Here is a 20,303-nt window from a genome sequence, read left to right on the forward strand (position 1 = left end):
AAGGTAGTCTGAGAGGAAAAGAGAGATGGTACCGGTCATGATAGACCTTTACCTTCATAACTTCACTTAAGCTCATCTCTCACACCTTCTATACAAAATGCAAAATTGAGTCACAAAAGGTTGCTCGCCATGCTTTCCATCCACAAATCCACCTACACCCTGCCCGAGTGAATTCCCTCTTGAGACAGGGCTTACGTGAGCAAGGCAGGCAGGCAGGCAGGCAATGCTGGCCTGGAAAGCAGAGCACGGTGTTGTGTATATGATGGCAGCTGCAGAAAACACACACAGATCCGAGCAGATGGCAGTGGAAGAGAAAGACAGGCTAACAGAAGACAACTGCCGGGGATATCCTACATGAGAGATCAGTCAAAGAGAGAGAGAGAGACTCTAACGTAAACCCGTTTTCAGTGAGGCTGCAAAGATGATTCAAATGGAATCCCCTTATCATCTAAAGTGACATCCAAAGGATGAAAGTCAAACCCGTGTAAAGATGGAAAGCCACGCAAGGGCATCGTTTTTTTTACTCCCCCCTCTCATCAGACAGACAGTTTGTGATTTCTGAAATGGCCTCCTCCCTTTTAAGCTGCGGAGGTCCTTGATTACAGAACTGATCCAGGTCACTGGCTGCCAACTGAGTGGGAAAAAAGAACAGCAATTTGCATAAATAAAACCTATTTATAAAAACAAACTTCTGATACAAATCCCCACACCCCTCTGGTTAAAAGACATTAAAAGCACAACTGAGAGCTGTGCTGTCAGGAGTCATTAAACTCTCTGACAGCTGCTGTGGTTGAACACGCAGACGTCTGCGACATCTCATTGTCAAACTTTAAGCCAAGCTCAACATAAGCTGCAGAGACTGGACCCACATAGATTAGGGCTCAACTCTAAATGTAGGTCTTTATGCAGTGCAGTTATAATGCTTAGGATCCTAATTATATGAAAGCACATTTTTGATTCTATTTAAGTTGTGTGTGGGTGTTTTTTTTTTCTTTTTCAAAATTTGTTAATAGTTTAACGTATTTAAAAACATCACTGGAGCTTTATTCTTAGTTGCAATTGTTTCATGTGGGTCTTAAAGGATAAATAAGTCTCCCTGAAACAGTCGGTGAGTATGATATATTTATATTTATAAATAGTGATTTATAAAGACTTGATTTTAAACTGTTCAAAATTAGGACCGAGTAATATCAGGAAAACATGATGTAATAATATTGGTGAATGCAGCAATAAACACATGACATGTCATTAAATTAATGTCAATTAAAAACTGTTGACATCTGTCAGGTAATGAATATTCGACATTACTGAGTAGAATGATTTTGCGATATGGGACATGACAGCAGGAGACATTACCTGGTGCCAATCCTACCGCCAATTAAAGCTACAATTTATAAAGGTTCTTCGTCTTCCTCTTTGATCAAAAAGGCAAAAGTTCTATTTGGAGTATTTTTACCTATGAGGTTGACAAACAGAAAAAGCAAAAGGATGACAGTTAGCTTTCATCCAAACCGCGCAACATACTGTTGGCTAAAAAGCTGGGTAACTCAAAAACATTAGGCAACACACTTTGAAGATCAACAGTTTCTACAATTTTGCTATACAGGAAAACCACATTTTTTAATTATTTAGATCTTTCTAATGGCTGCTGACTTGCCAACTACTTGTCAGTTTTACACTGATTAAGACATGTTTATTCTTGTTATACTGTTATCGATTAGATTTGTCTGGTCTTTATTTGAAATAACACTTTACTTTTATATTGTCAAAGACAATTTCAAGTTTTAAATCTTTAAATTATTTTAACAACTTGTCATCAATTCTTGACTGAACTCAGTCACCGGATCTCAGTGTAGCAAATAAGACTTGCATCATTGACATACAGTTAACAAATCTGCAACTGCGTAATGCATTCATGTCAATATGGACCAAAATGTCTGATACCTTGTTAAATCTACATTATGAAGAGTTAAGTTAGCTTGAATGGAGATCTAACCCAGGACTGACAAAGTGTACCTAATAAAGTAGTCTGCTTGGATGAATCAGGACTGTGAACGTCAATCTTGACATCCTTATGCTCCTCAGCTAATTTGGAGTCTATCCCTCAGTTTTATGAGTACAAAAAACAGTGCAGCTGACAAGGTAATAAATTAGGTTATTAGGCTGCTTCTAAGAAGTTGCTAGGGGTCCGCACACCAACTTGGGACTGTGAAGCTGAAAAGAAGCATTTGTTTGCACTGCAGGAAAAGAACAGGCTGCAGTGAACAAGGAGCACAGAGACGTACACTGCAGTAGAAATCTGAAACCATTTTTCTGTCCATCAATGTGCTCCCACCACATCCGAGGGGAAAATCCTGAGAATCAAAAACGAGGAAAGAGCAATAACAGGAAGGGTTTTCGTCTGATGCTGCCTTCACAGTGACTTGCTTAGTGTCTCTGAAGTGGAAGTATCAAAACAGGATTTAATTAGGTCAAATTATAGTGTCAAACTGGTGTTTTTAGCATGTACTCACAGCAGTAGAAATAGATTGGGTGGACAGTCGGACACAGAGCCCACATGCACTTCCAGATAGCAATATGCTTACACTGAGCATCCTTGTCTCTGTTAAACTTGGAAGCCTTTTTAAATTACAACATTAAGAAATAAAACACCTGTAAGGTCATTTTATCAACACACTCAAGGTCCTGTCCTCGTAGTCTGCTCTGTATTTTTAGCAATTCTTATTCAAGTACAACATATCACTGATTTCCACATCACTGCGTATGAAATGACACAAACACCAGCAGGCTGTACAGAGGAGTTCAATATTTAGTTCTGCACAGATGAGCAGAAAGAATTAGAGTGATCACAAAAGCAGGGATATGGACAGACTCCATGATAGCAGGTTCAGCGTATAGCACAAATACAATACCAGCATGAACAAAACTGAGGAAATCCAAAAGTGTGTCAGGTTATAAATATTCTGAGGGGTGGAAGCTGTGTTCAATTCTAAATTACCCTTACCCGAGGGGTCTGTCTACTATAGTGGCTTGCCAAAGTGTTTATACCCCTTTAATTCTTCCCTGTTTTGTTCTCCTAGAACCACAAATCAACCTGTGGAATTTTCTTTTGTGATAGATCAGCACAAAGAAGCAAATTGTGAATTTGCTTCTTTGGAATGGAAGAAAAAATTTTCACATATTTTTTTTCATCTACCACCATATGGCTACCCCTGCAAAGTAGCCAACACAGGCTAACGGTAACTCTGGAGGAGCTGCTGAGATCCACAGTTTAGGTCCACAAATCTATTCAAATGATGACTATTAGGCTATGTTCACACTGAAGACCTTAATGCTCAATTCTGATTTTTTTTTTTTTTGTGCTGTCGTTTATATTTTCCAAATATGTACAATTTGCATGTGTTCTCTTATGTGAACTGCAAACAGTGACTGAACACTGACACACCTAACATCACCCCTAACTTAAGGAGCACACAACAGATCCATAAGTGCTCATACAGAGGAATAAGGCTTCTTGAGTTACATTACCACTAACAAGGGATTATTGTCCCAGAAATTAAACAAGCCTTCCTTAAATTTAAAAAATAAATCACAAAGAAAAGACCACATCTGAAAAAAAATACAACTGTTGAGACCATACAACTGCAATGACCATAAACAGAGACACCAAAGTTGATGGTGTTTTTTTAAATTGCTCTCTGGAGAAGCCTATAAGGAGTTCCCAGCTCATCAAATGCTTGCAGGTTTCTAATAAAACAATTGCAATGGTCATTAAAAACAACTGCTCAATTATTCACCACATTTCCTTTAATATTTCATCTTTACACATACAGCGCTACATACACAGCAAGTACTTCAACATTTTACTTTATATACAGGTTTGTTTTTCTCTGAAAGAGCAGACTAAATAACTCTCCTTAACGTAGCAAAGTGTCCCTCTTTTGGAGGCTATTTTCTAACCGGCAAGGAAAACAGAGCGAATACAGTCCAGAGTTTCCATTAAAAACCAGCAACAACTGCAGGAAGTGGTTGACGGCTCTTTGAACAGATTCTGAGTGGCCCCAGGAGGAACAGGCCAGGAGAGAGAACCAAGTAAAACACATTTTTCATGAAGAAGAAGAAAGCTCTGGCCGTCTAAGTCTTGGAAAAGAAGGATGCAGAATGATCTTCACAGAGGTGAAGATCTACATCCTTAAAGGATGTAGAGCTTAAAGGATGCATATCCATTATATACATTAGAAATATTTCTCTATCCTTTTGATGCTATGATAAACCAGCCACACCGCTGACACCCCACCGTCCTGCATTCTGTTAAATGCCCAAACAAATGCTGCATGGCTAACCCACATGCTCAATGCTTTGCTTTAACAGCAGCACAATTTACCAATGGTCAGTAGTATGGTAGTGACCACTTCTAGATACTCCGTAGTAACTATGACCATGTTAGAAACATTTGTTTTAATTCTAATTAAAACAAATGTCTGGGCATTTTTCTTATTTTTTACATTCACTATTGCATGCATGCTTAATCTAAAACATGTTTATTTTACAATTTTTGATTAAACTGTTTTTGTATCTGAACAAACTACCTTTTTATAATTGAAATACTGCTTCAGTCAAACTGTGTAAGGACATTCAGAGAGAGTAGAACAGCTGCTATAGTTGTGTCTGATAGATGATCTGCTGACCGGACTTCTGCATTTTTTTAAAGAACTACATGTCTGCAAGTTATATTACTGAAATGAAGCTTGTTTTCTAAATCACAAATTACTCATTCAATTGGGTAAATTATTTCCCAATGGTAAGAGCTTACCCAATCTCTTTAAGCCTACATTCTCTAAGAGCATTAATTGCAGCCAAGTTGTTTCACATCCCCTTTCTGGTCGATGTCACAGCAATGCACCGATTTTTATTCGAACCAGACAAAATACCACATTCACAAAAAGACAAAAAATAGATTGTTAAATAGTCAGTTGTGCATGCCTTTTGGGGATGAGCATGAAGGGCCATTCAAACCAACAAAAAGTTACTGATGAATTGTGGTTCTTGCACTAGCAGACACTTCAAACTTCTGTAGATGAGCTTTCACACATTACAAGTCCTGCTGTTAACGTGACTGAGCACTGCACAGGAAGGAAACCCCTCCTCCATCCCCCATGAACTGTGATATCGAGGAGCTTCTGTTCAGCATTATGAAGAGCCCAGAATGGGGAACATGCTCTTGCTTTGGGCCTGAAGTGTCACTCAAAACCTCATCCTGTGGTCTACTCCGGTAACAATTACCAAACCATCCTACTTCACATGTGCCTGGGGGCTTTTGTGTTTGATGATGTATTAATGTGTGAATGAGTAAGTAATAAAGCATATAAATTCTAACTATGAATGTTCATATTAAATGTCCTCAGTTTAAATTCTTTAATGTGCTTGAATTAACTATGTTTAGCAAACATGATATCTGATACAAAAGTACTTTTTTAAAAAATACTCTACAATATCAAAGATTGAGTACAAAAATGTTTAATTTATTCCTCAAGAATTTATTTCTCTCGATCATCAAAATTTACAACACGGAAAAGAAAAACACAAAATGAAAGAATTTCCTACCTAAGCTTAGGTTTTTGTTTAACTTTAAAAACAAAAGTATTTTTCTCCATCCACTTTGATGACATCTCCTCCATGCTGTTAATGTATCACAGTGATGTGTTGAGGCATTGTCACACACAAATTACACACACAGTATAACCACCCACTCACTAGCACTCCTCACTCACAGAGTCCATGATACTTTGTACACTCAGTCCTGTAATATTGACAAGGACAATCTGTACAGTCAGTTAAACACAGAAGAAATTGTACATTTTACAATGTATCTATTAAACAATTGTTTACTCCACATTTAAAAAGCTTCGGTGGATTGTTAAAGCAGAGAAAGAAAGATACATTAACAAAAATTAAATAGTCGTATAAGTCTCCTATTTCTTCATTTGGCATCGCCAAATATTTTTAGCACTTTCGTCTTCCTTGCAGGTGAACTAAATTATTATTTTTTCTTTCTATGGTGATTTTTTTATTGTAATGGATTTTGTCTGAGTTTCAAAAGACCCAGCTATCTGGAATCTGACAAAACCTGTGATGGGTGCCCCATAACTTACAACAAATTATTCTGTGATACAATTTCAACTATTATTTGCAAGCTTGAAGTTTGAAAAAAATATTGAAGAGTTATATTAATGCTCTACATTATACACATCAATAATAAGACATCAACTCCTCTTTGAAAACTATATACCTGATGTTAAAATAGTAAGGCTGAATAGCAACAAAAATGGATACCATCTCAGTCTACTAAATTAAAGACAAAAACAAAGGAATAAATAAAACGAGGCCTTCAACATCAAACTGAAGGAAGTTGAGCCTAGTGGAGTTGTTGAGTCTTTGCTAGGACTTAAGGTTTGCAGAGGTATCAGCTAACTTTATTTTTTGTTTAAAACTACAATCAATATCTATTTATTATTTTTAGTGATTTCTCTCAATTTACATTAAATGCTTTTCATTTATTTTTTCACTGATTATGCCAAAAAAAATACTAGACAAATATCAGCTAAAATATTCCAAAATGTCCTCAAGACAAAAGATTTATTTCATTTATTCCACCTTTATTTATGTCCATATCACTGCATGTACACAAATATGAAGTTTATGTAAATATGTGTTCCAACAGGGAAACAGTTATTGCATCGCACAACATGGCTCTGTTTACATTAGGGTTTTGGAGACAGAGACAATGAGAGGAATGCAAAGACAAACACAATACTAAAAGTGAAGGTCTATACTAAGCAAAAGAGGTCAATAACTTACATTTAAAATGTATTAGCTTAGCACACCATCATACTCAGGCACGACAGACGCTGAATTTTAAGAGATTACCACTAAATTACCTGGAGGAGACCTGGCGATCTAGTGAGAATTAACAAAAGTTTTATTTTGCAAACATCAAAGTAACTGCTAGTCTACTGTCTGTGAGAACTTTCTCAAATGTGCATAATAAAATGCTAATTTGATAGGAGATGGTGGGCCAGGTTATACACATGCAGGTGTGGATGCTTAGTTCTGATGGTGAAATGGGGGCACAGCTTGTATTGTGGAGGCAGTCTGCAACATCATGATCTCCTCTGACCATCAAAGTAACATAGGATTCTCATGCATATCAGCATTTACGCCACATGCTTTCACCCCTTTGATGTCATACATTGGTGCAGATCTGAGTCTCATAAAAGACTTGGCAAGACCAGCTCCCAAACACAGAGACCACCTGAGGACACTGCAGTTTTATAGGAACATGCTGCTCCCTGTTCTGGCTGCAGAGTAGAGGCATTATTCACTTTGCTACTTCAGAGAGTGCTGTAGTCATGGATAAAAAAAAATAAAAAGAAGGTGACTCTATATGCAAAATGCTTATTTTTCTGGGTCGTATGGAAACATTGAATAGCTATAGATCTGTCTCTGAGTGCCTACACAGGGACTACAGAACAAAAACACAGAAAATAGAAAAAAAAAAACTTTTAACTTAAAGCTGGAAAAACTTAATGGACATTTGCAAGTGCCCACACACTGTCTGGATCTATCCAGGGAGGCTTATACACTTACACATCAAAGCAATGCATGTTTCTGTAGGAAGACAGGATGACGTCTGAAACTGCTGTTTATCTGTATCGTGCTTTTTCTAAACAAACACTCATATCCGGCTAAATAAACAGACCATGGTCTCTGCACGGTCAAGCAGAAACTTATTGCCCGATTTCCCGAAGCATAAAGGTTTAACATCATCTATTTTATTCAGGTCTACATATATGCTTTTAGCTAGCCCACTGTCTGTGTCACAGGCAATAATTGTTGAAGTTCAAAATGTTGGTTCACCAAGTCCTCGAGGCGAGAGCGGCAAAGCTCCAAGGAGAGTGGGCTTCAGTGTGTAATAAAATAGTAGCTCTTGTTTTGATCCTGTGTGTCAGTGCAATGTGTCCAGGTGTTATGGTGAATCAATGTGCCATCTGTACTGTTACATTATAGAAGCTGTGAGCATCACAGTTTAAAGATGTGAGAAGAAAAAGCAGCAAACACTGAATCTGCTTATCTGCCCAGGGTTTGTTACTATATTATTTTATTAAAGCTCCACTTGATGCAAGCACAAACGTGAGACTATGGCCCACAACAAGCAACTATGATTTCTCTTCATTCAGAAGTCTGTTAATTGTCAGTCTGTCTGGAAATATAAACACATCTTGCCTTATACACATCTAGTAGCGAAGGTTTTACGGATTTTTATTGTTTTTTTCTTCACAGCTCCAGAACTGACCTGGTCACCAAGCAAAAACTAGCGAAAACACAGTTAATAACTGGCATTATTCATACAGTATTGATCAAAATCCCAGCAGAATTGTTATCATTTATGCCTCATCATTTAATATCCAGAAGATAATAGATCAAAGACCTGCTAATGGTCCACAATACATATCTAAAATGTGTACGTGCCCAAGTGTCTCCAGTGGACTGTGGCTCTGTCTCCCACAGTGCTGTCCATCTGTCTCTTAACCTGCTTTAGATGCCTCTTGCACAACAATTTCCAAATGGTGCATGTAGTACTTTAGGTTCCAAAAGATTACCTTTTTGTTTGTTTTATTTGTTACAATAAAAGTTTTGAAACACCAAAGAAAATGTATACATCTCATAAAGCAACATATTTGTTCATTGAAATAGTTTAGTGATGGCCATTATCCATTTTGAATGTGCAAAACCATAATGGTTCTTAGCTAACATTGTATGTTTCATAGGAACTTCAACTATTTCTCTTAAAACATTAAATGTAAGAGTTGAACGTTAATTGATGTAATGCAAAGTCTATGATGAACAGCTGCACATTATATTTATATTTCACAATATCGATTTATGCTGTATCAATATCACAAAGAACTGCAGAAAATATTATCTGACAATAATTATCATGCCGGCAATATAATTCTTAATGTTTGTTGTTTAATACTGCAGGAAATGAAAGTTTTGCTTTTTTCCCCAGAAGTAAGATAATCTGTCTTAACCTATCAAAAACACTGTTGAGGTAAATACTTGTTATCGCCACGTTTGCTAACATTTAGAAAAATCATTCAATATGATGGCATCTGAAGCAAAGAGCTAAATTATGACATGAAATGAGAAATTTGCTTTCTGTAGCTCATGGTTTTACAAAATGAACTGAAACTAGAAGCAAAAAGTGTATGTATTTTAGAGGATGTCTAATGTAAAAGACAGGACTCAGAAGAAGTCAAAGAGTCCAGAAGATCATTTATGAATAAGTCATATAGTAAGACACAATAACATCAATGTAGATTATGTAAATGAAATTCAGGGTGGAATTACTAATTTTGCAAGGACTTTTTTTTTACTCTACTCAGAAACACATAATTCATTTTACAAATAACATGTTTATAAATGACCGAGATATACATTTTATATTACACACAAATAAAATATAGAAATGTATTAAAATACACACTAGCCAAATTATTAACACAGTCTTTAAATAATAAAAGGCAGAATTCAGTAAAATAGCAGAAGAATGTGAAATTCAAAACTATAAATGGATTCAATATATCTAAGCCAAAGAAGCTAAAAGTATGCAAACAATAAATCAGTGTGAAGGTCACATTCCAAGTTGTTTTAGCAGGTACACTACATCACAAACTGATGACGTTGTCTTCCTCAGCAAAATAAGGTACTGCTTCATATTCCTCTTCTCAGAGGCAGCTGTTAAAGACATTTTGTTCTTTGAAAGACTTCTGCTTTCATTTTAAAGAAGAATCCTAAACACTTGCATTTAAATGAGCCCAATTTTCTTATAGGGCAGAAAAACTGAAAGGAATATTGGTTTTGTTGAATATTGCGATTGATAAAGTGTAATTAACCCACATTTTCTTCACGTTTCTCCTTACCATCAACACAATATCCCAACCCCTCTCTCTTAACTAAATGATCTTGTCCAATAGAAACATCTAGCTAATTCAGGGTACATTCTGATTAGTCAGATTAGGAGTGAATGTGTATTGTCATGGATCTTTATCTCATAAGTGTCTGTTTTGGTCTTGTCTTATTATGCGATGCATATAATGCCTTTTCATGATGCATGTTTTTAAAAACAAAAATTGTGAAAATTTCTAAAAAAGGACATGAATATTTCTCATTGTGTTATCTTGTGATAGCAAATGATGTAAACATATTTTGTGAACATGAGAAAACAAAAGTGATTGTTTTATCCTTATCAAAACATAAATGGCAGGTTGTTTTTATTTATTTATTTTTTTTTTTTTTTGCAGTTTGATTTTATTATTTTCTAGAAATTCCAAAAAAAAAAAGCAATGGATATATGGGTTGGTTTCTTTCAATTAGTAAAAGGCTAATTTGTAAAACTTTGCTCTATAAAGAAAAATTAAAATACTAACAACTAAGTAAATAACTTCTAGGATGGCTTGACTTTTTCATGTTCTTTCTCTTCTGCATTTTTAAATCAAGCAGTTTATTTTTCCGTCCTACCTTTATCTGAGAAGTTTGTGCCAAGTCAGACAGCCGTCTGCATTACAACTCATACACAGAAGGACTGCCAGGCCTCCAACTGAGGGACAGCCTTTCAGTTTTAGTTATTAGATTTTGTTTGCAATAGAATAAAGCAGGGATGTCAAACTCCAGTCCTCAAAGGCTGCTGTCCTGCAGTTTTTAGATGTGCCACAGCTACAAAACACTGGGATAAAATGGCTTAATTACCTCCTTCTTGTGTAGAACAGTTCTCCAGAGCCTTGCTAAGGACCTAATTATTATATTCAGGTGTGGTGCAGCAGAGGCACATCTAAAAGTTTCAGGGCAGTGGCCCTCAAAGACTGGAGTTTCACACCTGTGGAATAAAGGGATTCACCAAACTGTGCCAGATCTTACGACAGAAAAATCAATGGATTGTGAAGCCATCAAGTATTCCCCTAATGTTTCCTCCTATATATCTAAAAGAGTTCAAAGTACTATGCAAAGTCTAACTACAGCATAGATATACTAGGTAAAATTTGTCACTCATAAAAAATTTACATATTGTAGAATTAATCAGTGGAATCGTTTGTACAAGGAATAGGAGTCCTGGAGGTTTTCTAAAGTAACCTGCAAGAAGACATACAATCATAAAATCCCACCATTCAAGTTTGAGACAACTCAGTCACAAATATTTACCCCAAACACCAACATGACCCCAATAACTCAGCTATCACCAACAGTGCAATGTCTCATAAGTCACAGGCACATGTCAACCCCAACAGTCTGTGCCAAGCCATTACTCACATGCTACACTGTTGCTATAATTCACAAGGGCCGTCTGCACTCAGCTGCTGTGTATCATGATTAATGTAGCTTTGTCTTTGTCAACTGCAGTTTAACACCTTTATCACATTTGACAATCATAAATTACTTAAATCAATTGGAAAAACTGCATTGTATTTTATGGTGGCAACTGAAGTTGTTCAAGATTGAATTTAAAGGGAAAGCTAAACAGGATAAAAAGCCTTTTTCTTTATCAGCACAAAGCAAATAATTAATTTAGATTGTAGGTGTGAAAATGTGTGCTATTATGTGCTTGGAATAGTGTTTATGCTATATAAAGAAAGCCATAAATCTACATAAAAAAAATTCTGGGAAAAAAAATCACATAAGGCAAACCTTATCTTGTGACCATCTTGTGAACAGAAAGCTTTTTTTTATTTGCAAACCAAATCAATACCATCCAGTGTCAAAATTAATAAAAGTATAATGTAATTAGACAATGCAATTGAGACGTGGTGCAAGAAAAAAAAAATCCAATGTGTTTAAAAGGATGTAAATTGTGTTAGCCGATGAAGGCAGAAACAGGCATGCCACATTTTCCAGAACCAAAGATTTTTTTTTAATCCAGTTTTGTAACAAGATTCACAAACAATAAAAATGACTCACTGAACTGTTCTCATAAAGGTCAACTATAAACTTAGATGGATATTTGCTTTTCCACAAATAAGAATAACTTTTAAGGAAGGCCTTGAGGGTCAACACCGACAGTTTACAGCAGCCTTAACACAGACTTGAGTATAAGAACTAGAATTTACTACAGCTGCACTTATGATGTATTTTAATGATTAACTAAGTAATGTGTAGTGCTGAAAGGCTTCCCTGTATACAATACTAAACCAAAAAAAAATTTAATTGAGTTTCACAGTCAAAGTTAATATGTACAAGAACACAATTAGCTAAATGCAAAACCTTCTCTGCTTGATGCATACTGTATGTCCCTCTAAAACAGCGTGGCAACTACTAGGAATAAATTAATAAAAAAAATTTGAATCAACTTTTTGTTACAACTGCTCAGATGACTTTAGTTATTCGATTAATAGTTTTTAGAATTTATGACTTTCCAAAAACATTTCCAGGCCAATAAATACTAAAAATAAACCTGAATTTCAGTGTATTAAAACATCATTCTTATAGCACTGAGAGCAGTAAGCTGTAAAATCCTGCAAAAAGAGGACTTTTGCAAGCCATTAGAAATGCACTGGTCAATAATTTATCACCTTGGATATGGATCAGAGTTATTTATGATTAAACTTTCACTGACAAAGAATGCCAATCTGGAACAATGTTAAAGTAATTCCAATCAATGCAAGCATATGTTTTGAGCTCACCAGCTTTAAAGTGCATTAAGTGTAACATGGTCTACATTAGTATTTTGATTAATTACGACTAAATTTATTTGCGCCTCTGATGTACATGACCCAATATTAAGAGGTTAACCTGGCAGCATCAGATATTTTGTCCTATCAGGAGTTTCTGCACAAGGAGTTTTAACATGATTCCTGAACATAAGGCTATTGCTGCTTAAAAAGTAACCATAATGTTTGTCAATGTGGCAGCTAAAACACACATGGACTTATTAGTTGTTTCTCCTAACTCACACAAACAGGTACAATCTTTTATAAACTGTAGTCTTGCTCCTGCTGACCATGCTTTAATTCTGAGTAATAGGGCTAAGTCAATGTTAGCATATTTACTCTCGCTTTTGATATGACTAATTAATGTCTTGTTTCACAACATGCTCCAAAACACTTTCAGTTACTTGTGCGAGAACAAACTTACAAAGCTAGTTATTCCCCTGCTTTACAAACCTTTAGCTTTGCTTTGACTGTTGTAAAATGGATTGACAAATGTTTCAGCTGCTCTCTGAGAAGTTCTAGCGACATCACACAGAGACACAGATACAGCAGTCAATTAAGTTTCTATCTCACAGTTATCAAGGATCAGAACAGGAGATCTTTGCTATCAATATGCCATAATAGAAAGTACAGTTGCATCTGCGATTAAATTAGGTGACTTTTAATTTTTACAACAAACCAACATCTGCATTTTGTACCTGCAACTCTGATAAAGCAGGTTTCATTCTAGATTTTAGTCTCAATATATGGATCAATTCTAAGTACTACTAATTTTCCCCCTCAAGTACTATTGTGACTTCAATTGAAGTCTCATTGAGGGGGTTTACTTGTATTTTGTACAGTAAAACCATAACAATACCACAAGTACATTCATACTAGCTGAAGTTCTGAAGACAATCATTATCCACGTCGCCGTTTGTAAAGGTTAGCATCCATCGAGGCTTGATGGATGCTAGTCATATTCTGGCTCAAGCATATAAGGCTGACTTTTTTGAAGTCAGAACACTCCCTGCACCAAAACTCTATTCCTTAAGTAAAAGGTGTGTCTGATAAGAGAAAACTGCAACTACATCGAAATCTGTTAAAAGTAGCTCATCCAACAGAGGGATTACTACCCGAAACAAACCAACCGGAAACTCAGATCTTTCCTGTATAGGGGTCTCTCAATTGTTCAAAAGGAAATCTACCTCTGGCCATTTACTTTAAAGAAAGCAACACTAAAGTAGGACATTTTGAGTGTAATTCACTTTAAGCTGGCTCTGCAATCTCATGTTAGGAAGGCTTTTAGTGCATTACTATGTCTATGTCCAAGTCTATAAATGAGGCCTTGCAAAATCATGTCAATCTAATGACACACTCTAATTTGAACAAATAATTAACCAATCTGTCTTTTTTTGTTTTATGCAATATGTCCATTTAATAGTTTCTGTTGAAATTGGCAAACTGTGGGCCCAGAATGATGGGAGCACCATCAAAGAAAACTGTTATCTTTGTCTTTAGCATTCCAAGGAGTACTAGATATGACACCTAACCAAAGTGTTTAAGCAACATAAAAATTAAACAGCCACTATTGTCACTGTATGTCATCTTGAGTTTGTTTCAAATCATTTTCTGTATTTTATTATGAGAAGTGCAGTTTCTTGTCCCACCATCTGCAGCCTTTAGACAAAAAAAGAAGCAGGCGTTCTACTGTTTGTACTGTTTGCGGCGCCCCCCAGGAGCAGCGGCCCCAGGCACCCCGTCTTCCCTGTTCTGTCTGTCTATTGTCTTCTTTGGATGGGATGTACTGAAACAAAATTTAGTTGTGCTTCTGTACAATAACAATACAAGCATTATGATTCTTCTGGTTCTGGTAGTAAAAAATTCTGGGTGAAGAGGGATCAAATAAAAAGATCACAGCAACCTGACTAAACAAATTTAAAACCCAAGGACACCCAGACTGCAGGCATTTCAAGGGAAACCCATCCGTTTTCTGCAGTACACGTGCAGCTGCCCAGCATGAGGACACAAACCAACTCTTTTTTTGTGTGCTTGTTACAAAGCACTCAACAGCTTACTGCACCAAACCCCTGCAGCATACCTCTCCTGTGCTTTCTTCTTGGACCAGAGCCCATGGGGAGGCAGGCACACATCGCCGTACAGGAGAACGCACACACCTACACATATGTACGAACACACACGATAATGCAGAAGCACGAGCCTACAACAAACACCCACACTCAAACACACGGTTAACGTGTTCGGCCGGGCACAGGTGACTGACACAAGCTCTGGGAAACACAGAAAAATGTTGCTTCAGGGTGTTGCCCACTGTGGCAACTGCAACAGATGAAACTGCAGCAGCAGCTAGACAGGTAAGGTAAGGTAAGTTAAAACAGATCCAAACATTAAATAAATGTCGCTAAGTATGTTTTAGCAAAAGCACATCTTTCAAACTTTAATTATAAATGATAGCTTTTCTCCTCTTATAAATAAATTTTAGAATAAGTCAATGTAAAAAAAAAAGCAAGAACCATAAGACACACATACACATGAGACAAATTGAAAAAGTCAATAAAGAGAAAGAGTGAAATACATGCCTGCATAATAAGGTATGCAGAGAAGGTTTTCAATGCAGCAGCTGCAGCGGCAGCAGCAGTGTTAACCGCATCAACAGCAGCTCTCAGACGGTCAGAGAGATCTGGAGAGGTTGATGCACTACCTCGCTAGCATACTGCATGACAATGTTAAACGCCGCTGCATGCAGAAGGTATGGCACTTGTTTCCCAGTAGGATAAGATAAGTGCAATCATCCCGACTCACACTAACAGAACAAAGTGAGGGGAGAGGAGAAGAGAGGGGAGAGCGTGAAGAGAGAGAACGATACCAGAGACATGTAGATTCACGCCTAGCGATGATACCGTTTCAGAACCCCCTACAAAAAAATAAAAAATACACACCCACCTCAGTCTGAAGCTGGTTGCTGACGCAGTGACCAGAAGGGAGGGATGGATGCAGAGCAGCAGCCAAAATCCAAGATAAAGAGCAGGAAAACAGAAAGCAGAGAGCAGAGGAGAGGAATACGAGTGGAGACTGCGAGATCCACTGTGAACAAGATTATGCGCGAGAACAGCATGTATGTCTGACACGAGACCATGAGGCAGAACGAAAGTGCAAACAGACAGAGGGGAAAAGAGAAGGGAAAGAATATAGGCAATGAATAGACGAGACAGAAGAAACGTGCAAGCTTGGAGTCACTGAGCAGAGCAGATGAGAAAGAAAATGCCCCTCCCCTCTCAGCCACACACCTCCTCATACACTTTCAGCATGTAAGTAAGCATACATTCAACCAGAGTCCATGTAAATAATTCTGCAACAATTTGTAGTGTCTTACAAAAAAATTAATGCCCCTTTGAATGTTTAGCACATTTTTGTTCTATTACAACCAAAAACTTTATGCATTTTATTAGAATTTTATGTAATGGACCAACAATAAGTAGTACACAAGTGTAAAGTGAAAAGAAAATGATACAAGATTTTTATATCCATTTACAAATAAAAATCTGAAGAGTGACATGCGTTTGTATTCAGCGACCCTTTAGTCTGAAACCCCTAAATAAAATCCAGTGAGAATCATCAACATTACATGGAAGAAGACACAACAAACCTACTAAGACATGATGACCTGTTGATCATGGAGAAACACCACAAATCTGGAAGAAACTTCCAGAAAACTGCACAGATGCTGAAACACTAAATTCCTTTACGTTAAAGCTAAAATCCCACCTGTTAAAAGTTGCCTTTGACTAGTGATCAACATATCCTGATGTATTTTGCTTGATGATGTTGACAATGACATTTGACAAATGGAAAGTTTATTGCTTGTTTCATAATTGGTTACTGTATTATGCGTGTATTAGCTCTTTGACCAGCATTGTTGCAATACAAATAAACTTGACCTAACATGACTGGCCAGGCAATGGCAGCATTAATCAAAACAGCAGCCTAGAGACCCAAGTTAGAAAGCTGTAAAAATAAACCTGTTCGCAGTTTGTCACAATTTATGTAAGGGACACAGCTGAAATGTGGAAGAGGATTCTCTGGTAAGATGAGAACCTTTCGGCCAACATGCAAAATGCTGCATGTGCTCATCACCCTGAACATTGGTAGTGTCAGAATCATGCTGGGGAGTGTTTCTGTTTAGCAGGGACAGGGAAGCTGATCTTAGTAGATGAAAAATTGGTTTGGGTTGAAAAATATGAGCAGTTCTGGAGGAAAATCTGTTTGAAGTAAAATACTTTAGACTGAGGCAAAGGTTCACCTGTCAACAGTACTGATGCAAACATGGCTTAAGGGAAGCAACAAATGTGCTTTGGTTTAGATCAAAACACATTTCATTTGTTAGAATGGCTCAGTCAAAGTCCAAGAGCAAATCCAGTTGAGAATCTGTGGTAAGACGTGTAGCCTGCTGCTCGCTATTTTCATCCAGTCAGACATAGCTTAATCCATTTGGCCATTCAGACTTTATAAAAAGCTTTAGTTATAGGTGATCATTTGCTTGAAGATTTCTGCCTTTTAAAGAAAAGTTCATTGTCCCTCATTGTCATTCTCTCCTTCTTAATGATGTGAAACTTCACATCATTAAGAATCGCAATCATATAAAATCCTATTAAAATACACTGTAATATGGCAAAATATGAAAAGTGAATACTTTTGCAAAGTTCTGTAAATGCAATAAACATTAATGTCAGATTTAGTTTGATATCTCAGATTTAGGAATCTGGATATGTTTCACTGCTCAAAATTAGTATAGTTCAGAGAAGAGAGGGTTGCACATGTTTTAGAAGCTTCAAGACATAAAAGTTAATATAGTATATCACATTATGCAGAAGGTAAGAAACACAAGCACACATACCTGTATGCTGAAAAGCTTTTAACCACAAAATCCATCTCAGATGTCTTAAACCTTCATGACAGTGCACTCACAACCTCATAGAGGCGTCCAGAGAGACAATTACTTCTCCATGGGAATCAATACATGGATATGATATAAACTTCTGAACATCAAATCCAATTACTGTGCGACGTGGTTTGAATTTTAAAGGCCGTATTAACGACTGCAGCTTCTGAGAAGCTGGCCCCACCCAGCAAACAGTATTTGCAAGTGATGCAAGCATAAATCGATCAGCTATAAAACCACGGCACTCAAAAAGCTGATAGAGGTTTAACTTAATGTTATTATGTTTAAACAACATTTATGAAACAGACTGCCAGAATATTTCTAAGAGAATAGCATGAGTGGAGGCGCTAATCATCACCCTTAGAATTAACAAAATGTTGATGGTCTGAGATGTTTTTCCTCTAACTTTACTGCTAGGTTTGCCTGACACAAAAGAAATCTCTGGAACTGCCTTGTAGTCCTCTCACGATGCTGTCTGACTGGCAAGATTTTTCTTCTGGTGTTGAATTTGAGGCAGACGTAATTGAATGCTCCATTCCATTTGTTCCATTAAGAGTGGAAAATCACCCGCCACCTACTGATGATGCCACAACACAGAGACTTTTTTCTAAATCCACCTGCATCTGAAAAAACTTTTAGCAACAGGCATGGTTTGCCATTGATATAATGGAGTGCATGAATTTGTCATATTAATTCACACATGGACCAAATATATATGAACAAAACTAAGTAACACAAGAGCAAGTTTTTTTTTTTTAAATGTCCTCCAAATCATCTAATCCATAACTTCACGATGACGTTGAACTGTCTAGTCCATCTCTTCTCTCCTTGTCCAGCCTTCATACAGTACCATTTGGAAGTTTAGAAACACTATCAGTGACAAAAATATAGTGTTAATTTTGGCTTTTAATACATTTCAACCATCTTTTCCTGGATGAAATGGTTTCTTGGATGAATGGTATTTCCTCCATTTCTAAGTGTCACTGATTCTGAAAACAGTACTAGCCCTCCCACAGATGAAGTGCATTTATCAGTTCTGTCTCGTCGCACTGCAGCACAACATGCCCGAATCATGTCTATAGATTGAAGTGATGCACATAAAATTAAGTCGGTTTTACCTCCATAAAAAATACCAATCCAGAGTTGGCACACAGATATGCTGTGTTTGTGTTCATGCTCATGGATTGCAGTAGTGCTGTCACTGCAGGAGAACTCTTCAGCCTGCAGTTCTGTCAGGAAAATGGAGACAAACTTCCTGTAGTGCCTGCCAGTTATAAAAACAATGACAAGGTTCTTTAGGATGCGTCAACGACAAAATTTGGTGTTGATAACTTTTTTATAGTCAAACTTAACATCTGCAGCCCTACCAGGCAAATGAAGCTGCTGGAATGTTCCCGTCCACAACCGTACCGAGCATTTCTGGACTATGTTCATGTCAGGAAACCAACTGGCTTAGATGAGCACTACCATTTATCGTAAGAACAGGATTCTAATGTTCACCCAAAACTGACCAGAAAATTTTAGATAGAAAGTGGATCATTTCTCTACAACCTGCGAAGGGGCATCTAACCAAGTATTAGCAGTATATATTTGAACCTATGTGTATAACTCAGGAAGGTTTTGTATTTAAATCAAATCTGTGCTCCCAATTCTTATTTTTAAAAGTGAACCAAAGTAGTTTCTGTTTTGTATCATTCCACTTTGGAAAAAGAATTATTCCAATGAATCATAAAAAGCCCAAAATAAATAAATCTTCCATATGAAGAGTACAGGTAAACTTCTAACCGTCACTGTATGCTGTGTGTGATTAAATCAAGTGTTTGTCAGACAAATGCATAAGGAAAAGTCTGATGCACCTGTGATTGGACCAGGTGCTTGCAATCCTGCTATGTTTTAAACCAGCTCAGCCATTTAAGAAACACTCAGACCATCAGTTCTGCTGCTATATAAAGAAAAAAGCTTATAAAGCTCTGACAACTTATTAAGCAGAGGAGAAAAAAGTGATGTCACCAGAAGAAAAATTACATTCACCCATTTCTCTAGTACTTTTCCACTCGGTAAAGATCAGTCGTTTAATGCATTCCTGCGAAGCTGCTTATGATTTTCTCATTTAATGACATTGGCCATTCAAATTCATTTTTAAACTTTTAGGTTAAACACCAAATGTTCTACAAGACAAGTCATTTTCACATCTTGGAAGACACAGAGATAGGCTTTCACCTTTAGCTTCACTCTTCTTGTTAACACAGAGTCACAATTCCTTTTTTAGCTCCTGACCCAGTAAATAAGACAGCCAAGAAAGGGTATTCACAGACGCTGTCAACACATTTCAGGGACTACACTAGTTCGAATTTTGACATCCACAAAAATAAAGTGTTTACCCTGGTGTCTGTTTTAGGTGACAGGTAATGCTGTCATGTGTGCATCCACAGAATGTGTACTTTTATTGAAGACAAATTATATCAATGATCCAGTTTTAAACCAGTCATTAATATCATGTTGGCAGTTTGACAACAATTTATTTACAACAGTGGATGTGAAAATAAGCCAGCATCATGAGCTTTACCAGTTTTAGGTCTTTTCAGACTGATGTATGTCAGAGA

The 20,303-nt window shown here is 36.9% G+C and overlaps 1 protein-coding gene across 4 annotated transcripts in view; it reads right to left on the reverse strand.

Moving 5' to 3' along the window:
* LOC102227926 (voltage-gated potassium channel subunit beta-2) overlaps positions 1–20,303 on the reverse strand; it is a 94,899-nt gene that overhangs the window by 66,736 nt on the left and 7,860 nt on the right. The window contains exon 1 of one of the 4 annotated variants that reach the window (XM_023324695.1): positions 15,705–15,997. The exons of the other annotated variants lie outside the window; for them this stretch is intronic. The gene's annotated coding sequence lies outside the window, so the exon portion shown is untranslated. Of the gene's footprint in view, positions 1–15,704; positions 15,998–20,303 lie in introns of those variants that run through there. 4 annotated transcript variants of the gene reach the window in all.

This window comes from Xiphophorus maculatus, chromosome 20, assembly GCF_002775205.1.
Source record: "Xiphophorus maculatus strain JP 163 A chromosome 20, X_maculatus-5.0-male, whole genome shotgun sequence".
NCBI lineage: Eukaryota > Metazoa > Chordata > Actinopteri > Cyprinodontiformes > Poeciliidae > Xiphophorus > Xiphophorus maculatus.